We start from the raw sequence: 6,624 nt of genomic DNA, 5'->3' as shown, positions 1-6,624 counted from the left end.
AGTGTGTTTGGAGGATGGCTCCAAGGTGGGAGTGAAGGGAAGAGGGTGCCATGAGTGACAGGAAGCCCTAATCTGATAGAGGCCATGTGGGAGTCACCTCCCGCTCTGGGGAAACCTACAGAGAATGAGGCCAGAACTGGGGTAAATCAATATCTCGGTAGAGTGTCTAACTTGGGCAGGAGATTTCTCTTGCCCAACTCAGATTTTGCTGTTAAATCCTCTCTACCCTCCCTGTCCCCCACTCAGGAGGGGTGAGTCACTGTCCCCACTCCAGTGATGGACTCCAGAGGCCTAGCTGAGTGTGCAGCTCTGTTGCCACATGCATGGCACCACTGCACAGGTGTAAAACTCCCCACCTGGGTTACCTCCCCTTCTCAGAATCCCTCCATGAGGACCCCATCCACATGCAGGGGAAGAACTACCCACCCATGAACACCCTTCCCCCATGGTGTCAGACTCACAGCCTCCACACAGACACAAGACCAGGACTGAGGAGGAGAGAGACCAAGGCTGAGGTACCCTGGGGGAAACTGAGGCACAGAAGGAGAGAACTCATTCCCAGCCTCTGGATTTTACTGCCTGAAACTGGGCCTGGCTGGGCACAGTGTTCACACCTGTAATCCTAGCACTTGGGAGGCTGAGGTGGGTGGATTGCCAGAGCTCATGAGTTCAAGACCAGCCTGAGCCAGTACGAGGGTGTTGTGGTAGGCACCTGTAATCTCAGCTACTTGGGAGGCTGAGTCAGGAGGATCACTTGAGCTCAAGAGTTTGAGGTTGCTGTGAGCTATGATGACACAGCACTCTACCCAGGGTGACCAAGTGAGACTCTGTCTCAAAAAAAAGAAAAAAAGAGGGCACTGTGGCTCAAAGGAGTAGAGTGCCAGCCCCATATACCAGAGGTGGTAGGTTCAAACCCAGCCCCGGCCAAAAACTGCAGAAAAAAAAAGAAGAAGAAAGAAAGAAAAAAGAAACTGCACCAGTCTGTGAAATCAGTGCCCACAGGTTAAGCACCCAGTGTGAAGTCCATTAAAATGTGAGCCGATGGGGTGGTGCGTGGCTCAGTGGGTGGGGCGCCAGCCCCATATACCGAGGGTGGTGGATTGGAACCCAGCCCCGGCCAACTAAAAAACAGCAATGAGGTGGGCACCTGTAGTCCCAGCTAGTCAGGAGGTTGAGGCAAGAGAATTGCTTAAGCCCCAAGAGTTGGAGGTTGCTGTGAGCTGTGACACCTCAGTACTCTACCGAGGGTGACAAAGTTAAACTCTGTCTCAAAATAAGTAAATAAATAAAATTAAATTTAAAAAATGTGAGCTTGGGGTGGTGCCTGTGGCTCAAAGGAGTAGGGCACCGGCCCCAAATACCAGAGGTGGTGGGTTCAAACCCGGCTTTGGCCAAAAAAAAAAAATAATAATAATAATAAAATAAATAAAAACTGCAAAAAAAAAAAGAAAAAGTGAACTAATGGCTGGGTGCAGTGGCTCACACCTGTAATCCCAGCACTTGGGAGGCTCAGGTGGGTAGATTGCCTGAGCTCACAGGTTCGAGACCAGCCTGAGCAAGAGCAAGACCCCCATCTCTAAAAATAGCTGGGCTTTGTGGCGGGCGCCTGTAGTCCCAGCTACTTGGGAGGCTGAAGCAAGAGAATTGCTTAAGCCCAGGAGTTTGAGGTTGCTGTGAGCTATGACGCCAGAGCACTCTACAAAGAGTGACAAAGTGAGACTTTGTCTCAAAAAAGAAAAACATGGGCTCGGTGCCTGTGGCTCAAGTGGCTAAGGCGCCAGCCACATACACCTAAGCTGGCGGGTTCGAATCCAGCTCGGGCATGCCAAACAACAATGACGGCTGCAACCAAAAAATAGCTGGGCGTTGTGGCAGGCGCCTGTAGTCCCAGCTACTTGGGAGGCGGAGGCAGGAGAATCGCTTGAGCCCAGGAGTTGGAGGTTGCTGTGAGATGTGATGTCATAGTACTCTACCCAGGGTGACAGCCTGAGACTCTGTCTCTAAAAAAAAAAAAAAAATGTGAGCTGCTTTCTAAGGCTGGAGATCTCCAAGGGAATCGAAGTGCCTGGTTTTGCTTCTGGTGCCTGGGAGACTGAACTTTTGTTATATGCCACAAGATGGGGCTCAGTAGTGAGCTTTGGATTCGATTCTCCCCAGCCAAAAGTAAAAAAGAAAAATTAATGTTGTAATATTAATAGTAATGGTGATAAATAAATTAAATTGGTTAGGCATGTTTCACTCAGCACTTTGGGAGGGCAAGGTAGGGGATCTTTCAGACCAGCCTGGGCAATGTAGCAATACTCTATCTCTACAAAAATTTAAAAAATTAGCTGAGGCCGGGCAGGTGGCTCAAGCCTGTAATCCTAGCACTCTGGGAGGCTAAGACTTGTGGATTGCTTGAGGTCAGGAGTTTGAGAGCAGCCTGAGCAAGAGCGAGACCCTGTCTCTTCAAACTAGCCAGGTATTGTGGTGGACACCTGTAGTCCCAGCTATTTGGAATGCTGAGGCAAGAGGATCACTTGAGCCCAGGAGTTTGAGCCCATTGCTTTGAGCTATGATGCCAAAGCACTCTACCAAGGGCAACAATATGAGACTGTCTTTAAAAAAAATTGGCTGGGGTCGGTTGTACGTGTCGGGAGGATAGCCTGAGCCCAGGGGTTGAGCCCGGGCAACAGAGTGGCAAGGTGGCTCACACCTGTAACCCTAGCAGTCTGGGAGGCTGAGGAGGGCAGATCACTTGAGCTCATGAGTTCAAGACCAGCCTGAGCAAGAGTGAGACCCTATCTCTAAAAAAAAATAGCCAGGTGTTATGGCGGGCACCTATAGTCCCAGCTACTTGGGAAGCTGAGGCAAAAGGATCACTTGTACCCAAGAGTTTGAGGTTGCTGTGAGCTATGTTGCCATGGCACTCTACCAAGGGTGACAAAGTGAGACTCCATATAAACAAAAAAGAGAGAGAGATTAGAAAAATAATTAAAATTGAATCTTTCTAAGGACCCCAACCCCATGTCTTGGGGCTCTAGTCCTGAGGACCCAGCAAGGGCTGTGTCTCATGTTGCATGTGTGTTCAGTGTCCTGGACCACAAGAGGACAGTGGACAAAGAAGCAGGTTCCAGCAATGCCTCTGTAGTCAGCCCCCAGCTCTGTCTTGCTGGCTCTGTGAGTCTCCTCTTTCGAAGAGAAGGAGGGAATTGTCCTATGGTGCTGAGCGATACTAAAGACATCCACAGTCAAGGATACCACGAAAACATCAACCAGGATCAATGTTACTGTTATAAGTCACTGGTTGGAAACAACTGTGGGGAAAGTGGCCCAGGTATAAAAGCAGCAATGAAAGGCAGAGGGCAGGGGCATTCATGGGAAATCTTGACAGATGCATTTTCTTTTCTTTTTTTTGGCAGTTTTTGGCCAGGGCTGGGTTTGAACCCACCACCTCTGGCATATGGGGCCAGCGCCCGACTCCTTTGAGCCATAGGCGCTACCCGACAGATGCATTTTCAAGACCCCTATAAACAGAGATAGTGGAACAGTCAATGTTGAATCAGAGTGGGGACCTTAATGCAGGTTAGAGAATATAGAGTGTTTGATGTAGATAGACATAGGGAGCATCCAAGGATGATTAGGGAGTGTGAAATACCCAGTGTAGAATAGAGAATATGGACTTACCCAATGGAGAATAGGAATCAAGGGATGGCCAGTGTAGAACAGATAACGGGCATAGCCAATGTGCAAAAGAAATGTTGAACTAGTAATCAAGAACATAATTCAGTCTCTTTCACCTCTCCATCATCAGAGAGACCTACTTCCAACTTTCTTTGGAAGTGCTCTGAACTCCCTTTGAAAACAAAAAACAGGCCAAGTGCAGTGGTTCAGGCCTGTAGTCCTAGCACTCTGGGAGGCCAAGGCGGGTGGACTGCTTGAGCTCACAGGTTTGAGACCAGCCTGAGCCAGAGTGAGACCTCGTCTCTAAAAAAATGTATAGCTGGGCATTGTGGCAGGCACCTGTAGTCCCAGCTACTTGGGAGGCTGAGGCAAGAGGATGGCTTGAGCCCAAGAGTTTTGAGGTTGCTGTGAGTTATGACACTAAAGCACTCTAGCCTGGGGCAACAGAGTGAGACTCTGCCCCCTCAAAAAAGAAAACAACAAAAAGAACAGAACACATAGACTGGACACAGCAGCTCACACTTATAATCCCAGCACTCTGGGAGGCCTAGGCAGGTAGATTACTTGAACTCAAGAGTTCAAAACCAGCCTGAGTAAGAGCAAGACCCTGTTTCTACTTTAAAAATAGAAAAACTAGGGCAGTGCCTGTGGCTCAAGGAGTAGGGCACCAGTCTCATATACCAGAGGTGGTGGGTTCAAACCCAGCCCTGGCCAAAAAAAAAAGAAAGAAAAACTAGCTGGGTGTGGTAGCACATGCCTGTAGTCCCAGCTACTAGGGTGGCTGAGGCAAGAGGATCGCTTGAACCCAAGAATTTGAGGTTGCTGTGAGCTATGATGATGCCATGGCACTCTACCTAGGGTGACAGAGCAAGACTCTGTCTCAAAAAAACAAACAAACAACAACAAAAAACAAAAACAAAAAACAAGAACAGAGTACACAGAACTTCCAATGTAGAATTAACAACATGGCACATCTGATGTAGAATAGAGAATGAAGGATGCTCAATGTAGAGCAGAGATGTTGAATAAAAGATGAGCAATAGAGTACATGGAAATTCCAATGCACAACAGAGGTATTGAGCAAACAGTGAAGGATGGAGTGCACAGAAAGTCCAATGTAAAAGAGAAGACTTTGGCTTTTGCTCTCAGTGAGGTGGGAGCCATGGAGGGTTATGAGCAGAGAGGGTGGTGTGTCTGGCTTAGGAGTTCATGGGGCCCTCAAACTACTCAGGGAAAAGAGCTTTGTGGAATGGGGTAATGGAAGCCTAAGAACAGGGAAGAAGTGGGTGGCTCCTGTGGCTCAGTGGTTTGGGTGCTGGTCCACATACCAAGGGTGGCAGGCCCTACCCAGCTAAAACAGCAGTGACAGGCTTGGCACCAGCCATATACACCTGAGCTGGTGGGTTCGAATCCAGCCCGGGCCCACCAAACAATGATGATGAACAGCTGCAACCAAAAAATAGCTGGGTGTTGTGGCAGGCACCTGTAGTCCTAGCTACTTGGGAGGCAGAGGCAGGAGAATTGCTTGAGCCCAGGAGTTGGAGGTTGCTGTGAGATGTGATGCCACAGCACTCTACCCAGGGTGACAGCTTGAGACTCTGTCTCAAAAAAAAAAAAAGGAACAGGGAAGAGGTGACCACAGGTAAGAGATGAGAGAGGCTGAAAGAAATGGAGGCTGAGAAGGGGCTGAGGCAGGTGGACTGTGGTTACACTTGGACAGTAGAGCCATCAGCCCCACTCAGAAGTGTGGTAAGAGAGAAGTCAAGGCCAACTCCTGAATTTGTGGTTGAGCTCCTGGAGGTTGGAGCTGCCTTTTCTGCAATGGGGAGGTGACAGAGGGGCAGGTCCAAGGAAAGGTCCATGGGGCCAGATTCCTGTTAGTTGCCAGTGGATACCACATGGGGGCACTGAGTGACCGGAAAACTTATGAACTTGGTGCCCAGGGAAGAGATCCAGGTGTGAGATACTCTCAGAACCTCAGTATCTTCATCAGTGAAATGGAGATAATTGTTCTGCCACCCGTCATGCTGAAGGAAGTACACAAGTCGATGTCCCCCCACCCCCCAAGCCTGGCCCACAGTGGGACCTGCAGCAAACATCCTCTTTCCTACTTACTTTCTTGGTCACCCTTGCCTGGCACCTTTGATAGTCTCCCCGAATCCCAGCTTCTCTGGATCCCACCTGTATACTCTGACTCTGAGGGGCATCTTGTGGCCCCCATGTAGGTCCTAGAAAAGCCAGGTGACCCCCACTGCCACTCACCCACATTCTCTCAAGGGAATACTTTGAGTCCAGAAGTCCAAAATCACAAACAGTGAATCTTCCACAAACAGACATCCACACGTGCTCATAAAGACAAAAACACCCGTGGAGACAAGGCAATGAACTATACCCTCATAAAGACCCTCAAATATTCAGTCACACCCAACATATGTCCATGCTTAGGCTGGCACACTCATCTATAGAAACACAGATGGCAAAACTCAGGCACTTATGTACATCAGAAGCCCTTTCCTCCAAGCTATGAAACAAAGGACATCCCATTCCTGAGGCTGACATCAGGTCCTTATGTCTGAAGCTGACACCACCTCTAGGATTTTTAATTTTCTGTTGCATGAGTTAAAACTTCCTTTTTTGTTTGAGCCTATTTGAGTCAGATTTTTTTTTTTTTTTTTTTGGTGAAGCACAAGCAGAGCCTTGGATGATAGAGATGAATAAGGCATTTGGGAAGGTGAAAAAGATTGAGGCATTCCAAGACAGGTGATATTTACAAAGGCCTGAAGGTCTGAGATAGGATGGCAGGTGGAAAGTTGTACTATAGTGAGTACAATAGAATGGAAGGCAATTTAAGTCAGGAAGAAGGGTCTGAATTCAGTCTTTGAGCACTCAGGAGTCTAGACAGTAGGAACCATTGAATATTCCTGATCAGGAGGAGTTCTACACTTACAAGTATTTCTCACT

Source organism: Nycticebus coucang, chromosome 3, assembly GCF_027406575.1.
Source record: "Nycticebus coucang isolate mNycCou1 chromosome 3, mNycCou1.pri, whole genome shotgun sequence".
Classification (NCBI taxonomy): Eukaryota; Metazoa; Chordata; class Mammalia; order Primates; family Lorisidae; genus Nycticebus; species Nycticebus coucang.
The sequence above is the reverse complement of the archived record's forward strand: the minus strand, read 5'-3'. Positions refer to the sequence as shown.